The 16,429-nt window shown below is 45.7% G+C and overlaps 1 long non-coding RNA gene across 1 annotated transcript in view; it reads right to left on the bottom strand.

The window, feature by feature from the left end:
- Positions 1-844: 844 nt before the first annotated feature.
- LOC140496205 (uncharacterized) overlaps positions 845-16,429 on the bottom strand; it is a 60,866-nt gene continuing 45,281 nt past the window's right edge. Inside the window, exons 3-4 of the long non-coding RNA XR_011964217.1 lie at positions 15,930-16,064; positions 845-942 (exon numbers count right to left, since the gene is read on the bottom strand). This is a non-coding gene — a long non-coding RNA (uncharacterized lncRNA). The remainder of the gene's footprint in view (positions 943-15,929; positions 16,065-16,429) is intronic.

Below are 16,429 nucleotides of genomic sequence, written 5' to 3'. Positions count from 1 at the left end.
ATTGAGAGGCACAGACAGGGGGTGTTGCAGGGAGAAGAGTATTGGGTATACTAACAGAGATATGGAAGGTTGTCGTGACTGAAGACGTTTACAGATATAAGAAGGCTTCAAGATTCTGGAGGCTACAGAGATAGGAAGGGAATGGAGAATGCCAGGTTACTGGGTTGGAGACAGTTACACAGAGAGGGAGGGTTGCACAAACTGAAAGAGGGTCCTGTGGTCGGGAGGGGTTTGGAGTTGGGAACAAGGGTGAAATTTTAAAAGATTAACATCGAAGAATTGGAGAACGATAAGGAGATTACAAATTTTTCCACAGCTAAGGAAGGGTTGTAGGAGCTGGAGAAGATTACATAGGGAGGGACCGAAGGAGAGGTTAAAGACAAATACATTGACATGGAGGGTGGTATTGGTGGGAGGAACTTACAGGGATAGACAGGACTATCAGGGTTTACAGGGATGAAGGAATTTAGTATCTACTGGAGAAGGTTAGGGATTAGGGTGTTAGAGATTGGAGAACCTGACAGAGACAGAGACAGAGAGAATGGTGTGGACGAATGGAGATTCCAAACAGAGGAAGGATTATTGGGACTGGAGGATATTACAGAGATCACGAATACAGTATGGGCCAGGATTGATGCCTGCGATCCCCTGTACTGTCTCAGGGAGGACCAGCACAGCAGAGGTGAAAGCAGGACCCTCACAAGATGGTGGGAATGAAGCCTAGAATGTTGCTGTTACTTGCCCAGTTGTGTATCTATGTCCTGTCTTCCGGGTCTGAATACAGAAGGCCACAAACTCCTTCCTGTGCTGTTTACGGTGAGTGATCTTACCGGCTACAGGATTGACTGAAGGCTCCAGATCTCCCTCTCCATTTCTCTCTGGCTGACCAAGCGTCTTCAATGAGGTGATGGATGAGGCAGGAGTTAGGAATATCCTGATTAACTGCATGAGACAGAGAAATAGACAGAATGGGAAATTAGACTGATGCAGTGAGGATAACTCGTGCAGAGTGGCACAGAGTTCAGCAGAGATCTGGAAAATCCCAGTCTCCATCCCTGGCCTGTGTTGCTGCGTCTCTCTGGTTTGGAGAATTCTGTTGATTCAGGATCTCAGACCAGCTGTAAGAGGGAGAAACGCTGAGAGAGGCAGCAAATTGACCTACACATCGAGGGATACCACATGGAGAGATACTGGGTGATACTACCAGAGTGCAGAAAGGTATCAGGATCACACAATTGTGTCAGAAGACGTGGTTCTGATGCAGTGGGAACTGCTCCCAGTCCTCAGGGAGGAGTCAGCCATTATATTGGGATGGGCTCCACTGGAACTGTGGTGGGGCCAGTGCCCTGGTCAATCAAATTGCTTTAAAATGACACAGATAAGGAGGGACAGGGCTTAGGTAAAAGGAAATTCCCAAATCCAAAGAGAAAGCTTGAAATATTGGAAAACCATGGAGATGTGGCTAAAGACAAACAGGAAGAAACAGGAAGGGACTGAGTTTAACTGAAATTAGGTTTGTGACAGGAAATTGAGGTAAAAATTACTGTTTCTTAATTTGTGATTTCACTCGCCATCACAGAGACATGGTCACAGGGTGAACACAAAGATGGGTCAGCAATATTCACAGCTACACAACATTGTGGAAAACCAGACAGAATGGGAAGCAGAATGGGGGACTCCCACTATTAGGGATAACAATTGGGATTACCAGGAAAATATGTGGCCTCAGATTATCAAGCAATAGGAAACCAAATTCTGAGTAATAAGGGTCAGAACTCAAAACTGGAATGACAGTGTTCAGGCCCTTTTACAGCATTACATTGTTAGACACTGCATTAACAGGGAATAATTGGAATTTGTAATAAAGGCACTGGGATAATTGTGAGGGAATTCAATCTTCCTATCTCACTATCTCATTGGTGATGGGTCACAGTTGAGGCTGACTCTCTCCCACTCTCAGAAAGAGTCTGTAGGTAGCTGACAGACCGATGTGACCTTCCACAGACTCTGTTAGACTTGGGGCAGAAGGTGGTCGTGGGAAGAGGGTGGGGGCGTTGGTGTGACAGCGAGCTCCTTGTACTGTTTACTCCTGGGTTCCCATTTTCACCACAGGAAGTCTCAAGGTGCTCGACACCTACCCAATGCTCCTCCCCTACTTTGGAAGATCTTGGCCAAGTAATTCCCAGGAGTTACCAGATTTGATTAAGAGATGAAAAAAAAAACGATCAATTCTGAAGTACCCAATGTTAAAAAATGTGGACGCATTTGTTAAAGAGATCGCTAAGGAGTCTCCTAGCAGGAGGAGTGCAGTAGGAAGAGGACACATTGTCAGCATTTAATCAGGTGATAGTAACAGGGAGAATTAAAGGTGCTGGAGGTGGTGAGAGTGTTGCAGAGAGTGCCCCGGCGCTTGAACAGTGTTACCAAACCAGTACGAATTGCTCCAGCTGTTTGCTGAGATAGGGAGGGTCATGCATTTTCATTGATTCATTCATGACCCGAGGATGTCACTGGTTGGACCAGCATACATTGCCCCACTGCTAATTGCCCAAAGGCAGCTCAGAGTCAATCATATTGCTGTGGGTCTGGAGTCACATGTGAGCCAGACCAGGTATGAATGTCAGATGTGCCTCCCTAAAGGACAGATGTGAACTCGTTGAGTTTTTCCAGGTAATCAACAATGCTTATATGGTGGCATCACTAATGTCCTGTACGAATACAACATGACATCCCAATTCCTGCTCTCGATGCTGTGACCGAATGAAGGTAACCTCCTCAAACACCTGCATCAACAGCCTGTATATCTGTGACGCTACTTTCAATGAACTGTCTACCTGCATCCCTGGGTCCCTGATCGACAACACTACTCAGGGCCAGAACATTAACTGTACAAGTGCAGCCCTGGTCTGCTTTACCAGAATGCAACATCATGCATTTCTCCACCTGCTATTCCTAACATCATTGGCAGTACCGTTGATCCCAGTGTACTCTTACATAACCCTCTTCACTGTCCACTATTCCATCAATTTCAGTGTCACTCACAAACTTGCTAACCAGGATTCCTCTATTTTCATCCAAACTGTTTATATAAATGATGCACAACAGTGACCCAGCACCGAACCCCAGGGCATACCGTTGGTCACAGGCCTGCAGTTTGAGCAGCAACCCTCTATGATCACACTCTGTCTCCTACCGTCAATCCTGTTTTGTATCCAGTTGGTGAGCGCTCTCTGGTTGTGTGTGATCGAAACTTACTACCCAGTCTGCCATGCAGAACCTTGTCAAAGGCCTTGCTAAAGTTCATGTGGACATCGTGTACTGCTCTGCTTTGATCTGTCACTTGTCTACCTCCATTGTCCTTTCTCTCAGAATTTCCTCCATCGACTTACTCACCTCAGCCATCAGTCTCACTGGTCTGTAGTGGCTGATGGTATGGACTGGAGAATATTACAGGGGTAGGGAAATTGGTATGATCTCCAGAATATTAAACGGACAGTAAGGATGGTATGCACAAGAGAATGTTACAGGCATAGGGTGGATAGTATGGACTGGAGAATGTTACAGGGATAGGGAATAAGTTGTGGACTGTAGAATTTGACAGGGTTAGGGAGTGTTGTATGGACTAGACAATGTTCCAGGGATAGGGAGGAAGTTATGGACTGCAGAAAGTTAGAGGGAGAGCTGATTTTAAGCACTGGAAGATATTTCAGTGAGCGTGAGTGTTGTGCATGTATGAAAATATGATAGGGATAGGGAGGTGTGTTGAGACTGGAGGAGGTTACAGTCATAGAAATGGTTGAGAGAGACGTGAGTCGCTTATGAGCAAAGGAAAGGCTGTGTGTGGAGCTGTTTACAGATAGAAAGGAGGATATAATGGCCTCAAAACAGTCACACCAATACATAGGTATATAGGAAATGAAGGATTTAAAGAGATTACACAGACCAGGAGTGTTGTACCCAAAGAACAAAGAAAATTTACAGCCCAGGAACAGGCCCTTTGCTCTCCAAGCCTGAGCCGATCCAAATCTACTGTCTAACCTGTCACCCAATTCCTCAGCATCTGTCTCCCTCTGCTCCCCACCTACTCATACATCTGTCCAGACGCATCTTAAATGAATCGACTGTGCCTGCCTCTACCACCTCTGCTAGCAATGCATTCCAGACAACCGCCACCCTCTGTGTAAAGTACTTACCGCGTGTATCCCCCTTAAACTTTCCACCTCTCACCTTGAAATCGTGACCTCTCGTTATTGAATCCTTCACCCTGGGAAAAAGCTTGTCTCTGTTCACCGTGTCTACACCCTTCATGATTTTGTGATACACAGTGGAGGAGATCACACTGACAGGGATGGTTTTACAGACTAATGTTACGAAATAATGGGGGTTGCAATGGTGAGAGCAGGTTTCAGCAAGTTGGAGGATATAGACCTGAAGGAGGTTACACACATAGTGATGGCTTTAGGGTCTGGTGGGGGATGACACAGTAAAGGGGTTGGAGTGGCTAGAGACATTTACACAGATAGGGAGAGTACTTGTGGTCGTCAGAACTCACAAAAACAGGGAGGATTCTAGGGTGTGCAGGACATTACAGGAATGAGAAGTGATGTATCAACTTAATGGTGTACACAGGCAGGAGGGTTTGTAAGGTTTGGAGCAGCTCATCATGATAGAGAGGCGCATGGAGAAATGAGATGTTATACAATTGCTGAAGTTTGAATTTACTGCAAGCAGTCAGAGACCATGGCAGTGTTGTAAGGTCTGTTGGAGGTTGCACCGATTGGGAGGACTACAGGAACTTGATGTTGTACATGGAAGTAGGGTTGTCGGGACTGAAGCTGGCAACAGAGATAGAGAGAACAGCAGGGGATTACAGAGATATAGAGGGTAGTGGTCTCTGGTAGAGGTTCCACGTTGATGGCTGTTTTGTGGAACTGCAGGACCTTGCAGAGATTGACAGATTTGAAGGGGCTGGAGTGGTGTTCAGAGGCATGGAGAAATGTAGTGGCTGGAGGATACAGAGACGGTAAGAGCTGTAGGAGATGCAATAATTTGGTTGGACTGTAGAAGCTGCAGGGGTTCATACATACAAGGAGGATTATAGGAGTGTGAGGAGTTTACAGAGATAGGGAGGTTGGAGCATTCTCAGGACTTATTGGTTTGGAGCACTGTCCAGACTGAGGGAGGTTTCAGAATGAGGGAGGGGTAGAGCAAAAGGAAACAGTCGCAGAGAATAGAGGAACATGTCACTTCGGTGCTGTGTCACTGACGGTCATCAGGAGGACAGTTGTCCTCATTAAAATGTACAGATCCTCAGGAAAATGGGCAGGGTGGATGCTGAAAGGATGCCCACTTCCTCTTATGGGAGAGAGACAAACAAGCAGAAATGTTTGACCAAAATAGAGAGTGGGGGCGTTATCATATTTCTCAGTGGCCCAAACCTACTTCCACACAGCTCAAAGCAAGGCAATGCAATAACAAAGAGCAAGGTCGTTTGGGGCTGCAGGAGATACGAGACAAAGGCCAGGTTGGAAGGGCTGGACAGCATGAGAAAGAAGAGAGTGTTTAACAGCTGGAAGGGTTTACAGGGAGTGGACACTGTCAGGACTGGAGAACATGACACGCTCACTCATGAGAGGGAGATAACGATATGGCACAAGGTCAAACACAGCACGAGGATCCCAAGCTCCATACCTGTCATTTACTCAGGGAACTACTCTCACCCAGTCTGGTGCCACGCCCCACATACATACAGCATGAGGTTTCCCAGCTCCTGGTGCTCACGGCCCAGCGGACTCACCCCTTAACAGGTCAGTGAGGTTTTTACACAGTTATACATTGTCCTAGCCAACATAAACTGGTAAATACACACTCTCCCATGCAAAGACCATCTGCACTCAGATCCCCTGGTTACACAATCCTCTGAGTGACAGTCTGCAGAAAACAACAGAAAAAAACAAAACTCCATTGCATGGGTCAAGGTTAATGGTAAAAGTTTCATTTTCTCAAAATGGAAACTCCCCAATCCTGCATCTCATGCAACTGCCACTTAAAAATATTAAAATAAAGAACATTCCAAATGAAGGCTTCGATGAGGTGAGCTCTGGTCAGTAACATCGATCTGGAGGTTACCAGATGCACGGAGAGTGCTGTGTACCAGAGCAGCACCAGGTCAGTATCAGGCACAAAGACAGAATGGGTAAATAGATTCACATCTGAACTAACATCTCCCAGCCTGGGAATCTGAAACTGTGCCCAGCCATTCTGGTAAAGATGTCCAGAATTAGGACATTACGATCAGTCCAATGGTCCAGTCAAAAAAGATCTGTGGTTCAAATTGTAACATTGTTCAGGTTCCACAACCCATTCTCGGTCCCATTCTGAAGGTTTTATGAATCCTGCTACCTCTAACCTCCTGCAGGATCCATGTCCCTTCTTACATTAGTACCACTCTCCAGGTTCGGCAGCCCTTCCTACCTCTATAACATGGACCAGACTCTACAACTCTTCCATCCTCTGCGGTGTTCCCCAGAAAGGCACTGGAAAAAGTGGATATTATGGAGAAAGAGAGAGATATCAGGACTGGAGGGTTTTGCAGATATTAGGAACATTGCAGTGACTAAAAGAGGCTTCGGTAATTTTGAGGGTTGATGCTCATAAAGGAGGTCAGAGAGCTAAGGAGGATTGGAGGGACTTGAAGAGGTTTCACAGTTTGAGTGTTGTAGGGACTGGAGGAATGTACCAAATAGGGCGGGTTTAAAACTGGAGGATTCTGCAGAAAACCTTCACAGGTTAGAGTAGGATAAAAGATCAGCACAACATCGCGGGCTGAAGGACCTGCACTGTGCTGTACTGTTCCATGTTCTAAATGGGAGGGTTACAACTGCAGGAAGAGATTTAAGAAAGCTGGAGAGGGTGGGGTCTGAAGGAAGAGACACAAATAGGAAGGGTTGCTAGGATTGTCAGAGCTTACAGAGACAGCAATGATCTGATCTGGAGCAGATGACCCAGACTGGGAGGGTTGTGGGGACTGGAGGTGGTTTCACAGGAAGGGAAGGCCATAAAGCCAGAGGAAGTTACAGAAATGTGGAGAGCTGGAGGGCCTACAGGGGTTTCATGGAGATGGGCAAGTTGGGAGGATGGATCACTTTACAGGGATAAGGATGTTGTTAGGTTGGGGAGATTTACACAGACAGGGAGTGCTTAGGGAACGGAGTAGATGACAGAGGTAAAGATGTTTGTACAGACGGAAGAACATACAGACATATGGAGGGTAGTCGTGACAGTAGATTTTTATAGATACAGGAAGGCTGTGCAGGTTATTTAGACATGGAGGATGTGGAATCGGACAGATTTTTCAGGAGATAACAAGGGCAATTTTGGTTGGAGACAGTTTCACAGATAAGGGAGCATTAGTAATCTCTTACAATTTGGTCAAAGTGGGAAGGGTTGTAGGAGAGGGTGACGTTTACACAGATAGGGGTGTAAGAGCTGGAGAAGGTTATAGAGATGGGTGGATAGATAGAGAGACTGGAGGAACTTGTATTGACAGGGTGTGTGCTGGCAACGGTTGGATGTCACAGATAGGGAATCTTATAGGAACTGGATTGGAAGAGTCACAGGCATTGGAGCGGATTCTACAGATCGGAATGCTGCAAGGACCTGAGAGGATTGTAGGGTCTTCACAGATTGATTGTGTCAATCAGTCTGGTGAGGTAGGGAAGGTAGATTCGGAAAGCTTAAATCCAATGTATACCATCTTCATTTTCCAGACCAGAACTTCAATATCCCTCACCAGCCACGAATCCCTAAACCTGCCAGCTTTCCCTTCAGTCTAACAGGGACAAATTTGCCCTGGACACTTTTAAAAGGCTTCCATTTGCCAGTCATTTCTTTTGCTTCCAACAGACTCACCCAGTTGACGGTACCATGATGTGGAGGAGCGGGTGGTGACTGGGATGGGCAAAGTTAAAAATCACACAACACCGGCTTCCAGTCCAGCGGGTTTATGTGGAGGCACTAGGTTTCAGAGAACTGCTTCATCGGCTGGTTGTGGAGCACAATCATAAGGTACAGAATTTATAGCAACAGGATTGCAGTGTCATGGAATGTAATACCAAACAAATTTAGTTTAAATTTTCATCTTTTAGGATGATCACCTGCGCTTTGAAAGCTGGTGCTTTGTGATAAACCTGTTGGGACTATAACCTGGTTTTGTGTGATTTTTAATTCACCCAATCGACCTCTGCTAGATCCTGCCTCATGGCCCCAAACCTGGCCCTACTCCAGTTTCACACCTTAATCTGTGGACCTGTCTGATCTTTTTCCATAACTATGTTAAAACTAAGACAGTTGTGGTCACTGGACCCAAAGTGCTCTCTGACTGACACTTCAGTCACTTGCCCGACCACGTTTTCTGAGGGGAGGTCCAGTGTTGCACCCACCCGAGTAGAGTTGGGCCTTGTTAGAGCTACATCTTGATTTAGGAAACTTTCTTGGACACATTTGATAAACTGCACTCCGTCCGGGCCTTTTACTCTCTGGGTGGCTGAGTCAATGCTGGGAAAATTAAAATCTCCAACCAATACTACTCTATTATTCCGACAGGTATCTCCAATCTCTCTACACATCTGCTCCTCTAGTACCTGCTGGCTATTTGGGGGTCTATAATACCATCCCAACAGAGTGACCACCCCTGTTTTGTTTCTAAGTTCTAAACATGTGGCCTCATTTGATGACTCTTTAAGCGTATCCTGTCTAAGCACTGGTGTTATGTCCTCCCTTATCAAAAGGACAAGGGAGATGGACGAGGGAGATCCAGTGGATGTAGTGTACCTGGACTTTCAGAAAGCTTTTGATAAAGTCCCACACAAGAGGTTAGTGAGTAAAATTAGGGCGCACGGGATTGGGGGCAAAGTACTAGATTGGATAGAGAATTGGTTGGCTAATAGGAAACAAAGGGTAGTGATTAACGGCTCCATTTCGAAATGGCAGGCAGTGACCAGTGGGGTACCGCAGGGATCCGTGCTGGGACCGCAGCTTTTTACAATATATGTAAATGATATAGAAGATGGTATCAGCAATAACATTAGCAAATTTGCTGATGACACAAAGCTAGGTGGTAGGGTGAAATGTGATGAGGATGTTAGGGGATTACAGGGTGACCTGGACAAGTTAGGTGAGTGGGCAGATGCATGGCAGATGCAGTTTAATGTGGATAAATGTCTGGTTATCCACTTTGGTGGCAAGAACAGGAAGGCAGATTACTACCTCAATGGTATCAAATTAGGTAAAGGGGCTGTTCAGAGAGATCTGGGTGTTCTTGTCCACCAGTCAATGAAGGCAAGCATGCAGGTACAGCAGGTCGTGAAGAAGGCTAATAGCATGCTGGCCTTCATAACAAGAGGGATTGAGTATAGAAGCAAAGAGGTGCTTCTGCAGCTGTACAGGGCCCTGGTGAGACCACACCTGGAGTACTGTGTACAGTTCTGGTCTCCAAATTTGAGGAAAGACATTCTGGCTATTGAGGGAGTGCAGCGTAGGTTCACGAGGTCAATTCCTGGAATGGCAGGATTGCCTTACACGGAAAGACTGAAGCGACTGGGCTTGTATACCCTTGAGTTTAGAAGACTGAGAGGGGATCTGATTGAAACGTATAGGCTTATGAATGGACTGGACACTCTGGCAGGAGGGAACATATTTCCGTTGATGGGGGAGTGCCGAACCAGAGGACACAACTTAAAAATACGGGGTAGACCATTTAGGACAGAGATGAGGAGAAACTACTTCACCCAGAGAGTGGTGGCTGTGTGGAATGCTCTGCCCCAGAGGGCAGTGGAGGCCCAGTCTCTGGATTCTTTTAAGAAAGAATTGGATAGAGCTCTTAAAGATAGTGGAGTCAAGGGGTATGGAGATAAGGCTGGAACAGGATACTAATTAGGAATGATCAGCCATGATCATATTGAATGGCGGTGCAGGCTCGAAGGGCAGAATGGCCTACTCCTGCATCTATTGTCTATTGTCTATTGTCTATTGACAACTCCCCTCCTCACTTACTTGTCCTTCTGTCATGCCTGTAGCTTCTGTATCCTGGAACACTGAGCTGCCAGGCTGGCCCTTCTCCCAGCCATGTTTCGGTTATGGCTATAATACCCAGTCCCCAGAGCCAATCCATGCTCTGAGCTCATCTGTCACCAGTCAAGCCTCATGCATTGAAATAAATGAACTTTAAACCAGAAGTCTTTTTCTCTCCCTCATCTGTGCCCCTGGACATCCTGAATAGGAAACTTGCTCTCGATGGCTAATGTATTTTCCCCTGACTTTTTGATGTTCCCTCTCTTAGTCAGAGTCCCAACCTCCTGCCAAACTAGTTTAAACCTTGCAGGGTAACACGAGCAAATCTCCCCGCAGTGATACTGGTGCCCCTCTGGTTCAAATCTAACCAACATGCCCAGCTCCCACCCGCCTTATACAGGTCACCTCTACCCCAGAAGAGATCCCAATGATCCAAGAACTGAAGACCCTGCCCCCTCAGGCATACATCCACCTGGCTTATCTTTCTATGTCTATCCTCACTGGGGCATGTGGCACTAGGAGTAATGTAGAGATCACTGCCCTTGAGGTCCTGCTTTTTAACTTCTTACCTAACGCCTGATACTCATTTCACAGGACCCCATCCCATTGTGTTCATGACGAGGGAGTCGTAAAGGCAGCAAGTCCAGTGAATACAGATCAAGCGATATCGTGAGTTTGATGAAGAAAACACAGTGCAATAAAACCAGGTGAAGCCATTCACAAGTACAGGGAGTGCAACGGGGTCCTTAGAAATGGCTGTGAAATATCCTTGTCAGATACTATGAAGGAAAAGCCACAAGGTACTTTGTCAGTATAGTTAGAATAAAAGGGTAACGGAGGAAAGGGTGAGGCCTATTAGAAACCAAAGAAACAATCTATACATGGAGCCAGAGGAAGTAGGTGAGGTCTTCAATGAATACTTCTCATCTGTATTCACGCAGGAGAAAGACATTGTAGCCGGGGATTTCAGACGGGATGGTGAGGTTCTATAACATGTTAAGATCAATAAGGAGGAGGTACTAAATATTTTCACAGGCATCAAGATGGAGGACTCCCCAGTGCCCAATAAAATGTATTCCAGGCTGCTATGGGAGGTAAGAGAGGAGATTGCTGGGGCCCTGGTGGATATGTTTAATGCTTTGCTGGCCACAGGTGAAGTGCCAAATGACTGGAGGATCGCTAATGTGGTTCATTTGTTCAGGAAGGGCAGCAGGGATACGCCAGGTAATTACAGAGCAGATAGTCTGACAGCAGGGGGAGGGAAATTATTGGAAACCACCCTGAAGATGAATCAACACTTGCAAATGCAAGGATCAACTCTGATTAGTCATCACGAATTTGGTAGAGGAAGATACTGTAGGAGGAATTTAGTTTAGTTTTTTGAAATGGTGTCTAAAAATACCAAAGTAAGGGGGCAGTGCAGATGATGTGGGTTACATGGAGTTCATTAAGGCCTTTGACAAGTTCCCACATGGAAGGCTGATCCAAAAGGAAAGAGCCCATGGGATCCAAGGCAAGTTGGCAAATTGGATACAAAATTGGTGGATAATCTTTTTTGTGTTTGAAATTGTTTCACCAGTGGGTGTACCACAGGGATCTGTGCAGGAACGATTGCTGGTTATTCTGTCGACTAATAACTTCGATGTGAAAGCAGAAGATATCATTAGTTGGTTTGCAGATGACATGAAAGGTGAGGGTGTTGTTCACAGTGAGGGGGATAGTCTCAGGCTACAGTCTGATGATGATCAGATGATAATCTGAGTAGAGTTTAGTTCTGGTCAATGCGAGGTAATACCCTGTGGGAGGTACTATAAGCGAAGGACAGACAGAATGAATGCTTGGACCTTGTGGAGTGGTGAGGAACACAGGGACCTGAATGGACAACCCAAAGATCCCTGAAGATGTCAGCACAGGTGGACCGGGTGGGGAAGGCACCTGAACTGGGAGCGGGAGGGGGACCCATATCCTGGTGGGGCGAATTGCTGGAGCTGCTTGAGGGGATATAATCTAATCTGGAAGGGTGTTGTATTTTAAACAGTCGTAAAGCCAGAAAGAAGATTGAGGTTGGTACACAAGTTAAAGAGAGCCATTTCAAGAGATAAGGCAGGCAAGAACATAGCAGGGAATGGGGGAAAACTGATGATTTAACTGCATTTATTTCATTGCAAGGGGCCAGACAGCTAAGGAAGATGAACGCAAGGCATGGATTGGAACATGGGACTGGGATATTATAGTTAATGCAGAAACACAGCTGAGGGAGGGGCAGGACTGGCAGCTCATTGTTTCAAGGTAGAGGGACTGCAGGAAGCAGGGGAGGCGAGACAGGATGTATGGTGATGTGTTTTGATTGCATGACTCATCCCAGCAATACTTAGAGGATATTCCTGTGGGATCACCCAGCGAAGCTATGTTAGTGGAACTGAGAAATAAGAATGGGTCATCACTTCGATTTGATTGTCCTACTAATCCCTAATAACAAGTGGCAAACTGAGGAACAAATATGTCGGGAGATCTCAAATGTCAATCATAATAATAGGGCTGTTATGGTAGATGTTTTTTTAACTTTCCATCTTAGACCAGGACTGCCAATGTTCAGCGTTTGCAAGGGAGGAATTTGGTAATTGATTTCCAGTAAACTTGCAATCAATATATAAATGGCCTGAAAACAGAATTGGGCAAAATCTGACCTCCCTTTGTGAAACAAGGTAGGGAAAGGGACTGAGGTGTTAGTGGGAAAGCATTTTGCCAAAGTGACCACATTTCTATTAGTTTGAAAACAGTGATGGAAAAGGACAGGCCTGGTCCACAAGTTCAAATTATAAAATGGGGCAGGAGGTTGGGACTCTGACTAAGAGAGGGAACATCAAAAAGTCAGGGGAAAATACATTAGCCATCGAGAGCAATCTTGATCGTATTAACCAGGACCTTTCAAAAAGTGATTGCAGAGTCTATTTACAGGGAAAGGGAAGTCTGGCAAGTCAGAATATTTTAAAAGGGAGTTAAATTGAGCGATCAGCGCCAGCATGTTCATGTTTGTGTGCAGGTCAATGCTGACAGCATTCTGAAACACTGGCTGTCCATTGAGGGTCTGGTCAAGGAAAAGAGGGCACATGTCAGGTATAGCCAGCTGGATCAAAGGAATCCCTGAGGATCACAGGGGCTGTAAGATGGAAATCAGGAATGCAAAATGGGGACATGAAATCGCCTCGGCAAAGAAGGATGAGTACAATCCAAAACTGATTTTAGATAATATAGATACAATAAGAGTAAACGACTAACTCGGGACAAAGTAGGGGCCCTTAGAGATCAATGAAGTCGTCGATATGCATGACTTCTGGATATGGCTAAGATCCTAAACAAATTGTTCATTCCAGGACTTACTGTGCACCAAGACTGGGGAACTCAGATTACTACATTACAACACAATTGGAGTACTCTGTGCAATTCTAGTCTCCCTGCTGTCAGAAGGATGTTGTGAAACTTGAAAGGGTTTAGAAAAGATTAATAAGATGTTTCCAGGGTTGTTGCTGAATAGGTTGGGGCTATTTTCCCTGGAGCGTCGGAGACTGAGGGGTGAACCTACAGACATTTATATAAATATGTTTATATACATTTACCCCTTCACCTAACACTATGGGCAATTTAGCATGGCCAATTCACCTCACCTGCACATTTTGGACTGTGGGAGGAAACCAGAACACCCGGAGGAAATCCACACGACACGGAGAGAATGTGCAAACTCCACACAGATAGTTGGCTGAGGCAGGAATTGAAGCCGGGTCTCTGGCGCTGTGAGGCAGCAGTGCTAACCACTGTGCCATCGTGCCACCCCAGCAGGGGAGTGGAGACAATCCTGGTAGTTATAGACCTGTGAGCCTTACTTTGATTCTGGGTAAATTGTTGGAAAGGCTTGTAGGGGATAGGATTTATAATCATCTGGAGATGAGTAAGTTGATTAGGGATAGTCAACACGGTTTTGTGAAGGGTAGGTCGTGCCCTCACAAACCTTATTGAGTTCTTTAAGAAGGTGAACAAAGAGATGGATGAGGGTAAAGTAGTTGGTGTGGTATATATGTATTTCAGGAAGGCGTTTGTTAAGGTTCCCCATGGTAGGCTATTGCCGATAATACGGAGGCATGGGATTGTGGATGATTTAGCAATTTAGATCAGAAATTGGCTCACTGAAAGAAGACAGAGGGTAGTGGTTGATGGGAAATATCGATCCTGGAGTTCTGTTACTGGTGGATACTTCCAGGATGCATTTTGGGTCCACTGTTGCTGCCATTTATATAAATGACCTGAATGAGGGCATTGAAGGATAGGTTAGTAAATTTGCAGAAGGTCGGTAGACTTGTGGATAGTGACGAAGAATGTTGTAGGTTACAGAAAGGTATAGATAAGCTGCACGGCTGGACTGAAAGTTCGCAAATGGAGTTTAATGTGGAAAGGTGTGAGGCGATTCACTCGGGAGGGAGTAACAGGAACACAGGGTACTGGGATAATGGTAAGATTGTTGGTAGTGCAGATGAACAGAGAGATCTCTATGTCCATGTACAGAGATCCTTGAAAGTTTCCACCCAGGTTTATGGGTTTTTTTAAGAAGCCACTCAGTGTGTGAGCTTGTCTTGGTAGAGGGATTAAGTTTCAGAACCATTAGATCATGCTGCAGCTGTACAAAAGTCTGGGTGTGGCCACATTTGTTCAGGTCACTGCATTACAGGATGGATGTGTAAGCTTTAGAAATGATTCAGAGGAGATTTACTAGGAAGTTACCCAGTATGGAGGGAAGGTCTTATGAGAAAGGCTGAGGGACTTTAAGCTGTTTTTGTTCAACAGAACGTATTTGAGATCAATTAATTGAGACATATAAGATAATTAGCAGGTGAAATGGGTTGGACAGTGAGAGCCTTTTCTCTTGGGTGGCGATGCCTACCACGAGGGGAGATAGCTTTACATTAAGGTGGATAATAATATTAATAAATAGATATGGGACAGATGCCAGAGGTAGGTTTTTTACTCAGATTAGTCGGGGCATAGAATGCATTGCCTGCAGCAATGGTAGACTCGCCAACTTTAAGGGCATTTAAAAGGTCATTGGATAGGCATCTGGACAAGAATTGGAATAGTGTTGGCTACTTGGGCTTCAGATTGGTTCCACACGTTGGTGCAAAATCGAAGGCCGAAGGGCCTGTATTGCGCTGTCATGTTCTGTGTTCTAGTGGGCAAAAACATGAGATGGGAGAGGAAAGACTTAAAAGTGATATTAGGAGAAAAGTTTCTACACAGAGGATGGTACAGTTATGGAATGAGCTTCCAGGGGAAGTGGTAGAGAAATGTTCAATTTGGGCAGGTACGTGGGGAGGAGAAGTTTGAAGGGATACGGGTGAAATGCAGCGAAACGCGACTCATTCATGGACTCTGGTCAGCATGGACTAGTGGGGTTGAAGGAAAAGTTTCTGTGCTGCATGGCTCTATCTCCAGTTATTGGAGGAGGAGACTACCGAGATAAGGAATGTTGTAGACACTGAAGCAAGTTACAGCGATAGTGATGGTAGTGTGGAATGCAGTACATTTCAAATATGTGGAGGGACAATCGGGCTAGGAGGAGGTTACAGAGATAGGAACTGTTATAGGAGTTACAAATTATTGAAGACACTGGTGCATAAGCCATGCCATAGATACAGTGTTGCAGAGTAGTGAGTCTTAGTACAACAGAACTTACAGCAGGAGTGGTGATTGAGCGTGTGGTATGTGTGAACCGTGCTCCCCATCCAGCACTGTATCTGTGTCATGTCTTGTTAGCCAATATTTGGAGCGCTCTCATTGCTCTCTGCTCTGTGCACTGTGAGTGATCTTACCTCACTGCAGGACTTATTGAAGACTCCAGATCTCCCTGCCCTTTGTCTCTCTGGCTGACCACCCGTCTTCAATGTGGTGATGGAGGAGACACCCAGCAGCTAGGAAGTTAATTGAGTCTGAACCTTCCTGAGTACCTACAGGAGACAGAAGAATAGATAGAATGGGAAATTAGACCGTTACATTGACGATTAAAAATGGCACTGTGTGCCACCACAGAGACCTGGAAAATCCCAGTCTCCATCCCTGGCCTATGCTGCCTCGTCTCTCTGGAGAACTCAGTTGGCTCAGGATCGAGAGTGTGTGAGAGAGTGTGTGAGAGAGTGTGTGAGAGAGTGTGTGAGAGAGTGTGTGAGAGAGTGTGTGAGAGAGTGTGTGAGAGAGTGTGTGAGAGAGTGTGTGAGAGAGTGTGTGAGAGAGTGTGTGAGAGAGTGTGTGAGAGAGTGTGTGAGAGAGTGTGTGAGAGAGCGTGTGAGAGAGCGTGTGAGAGAGCGTGTGAGAG

This window comes from Chiloscyllium punctatum, chromosome 26, assembly GCF_047496795.1.
Source record: "Chiloscyllium punctatum isolate Juve2018m chromosome 26, sChiPun1.3, whole genome shotgun sequence".
NCBI classification, from domain to species: Eukaryota; Metazoa; Chordata; class Chondrichthyes; order Orectolobiformes; family Hemiscylliidae; genus Chiloscyllium; species Chiloscyllium punctatum.
This window is presented reverse-complemented; position numbering and strand designations above follow the sequence as displayed.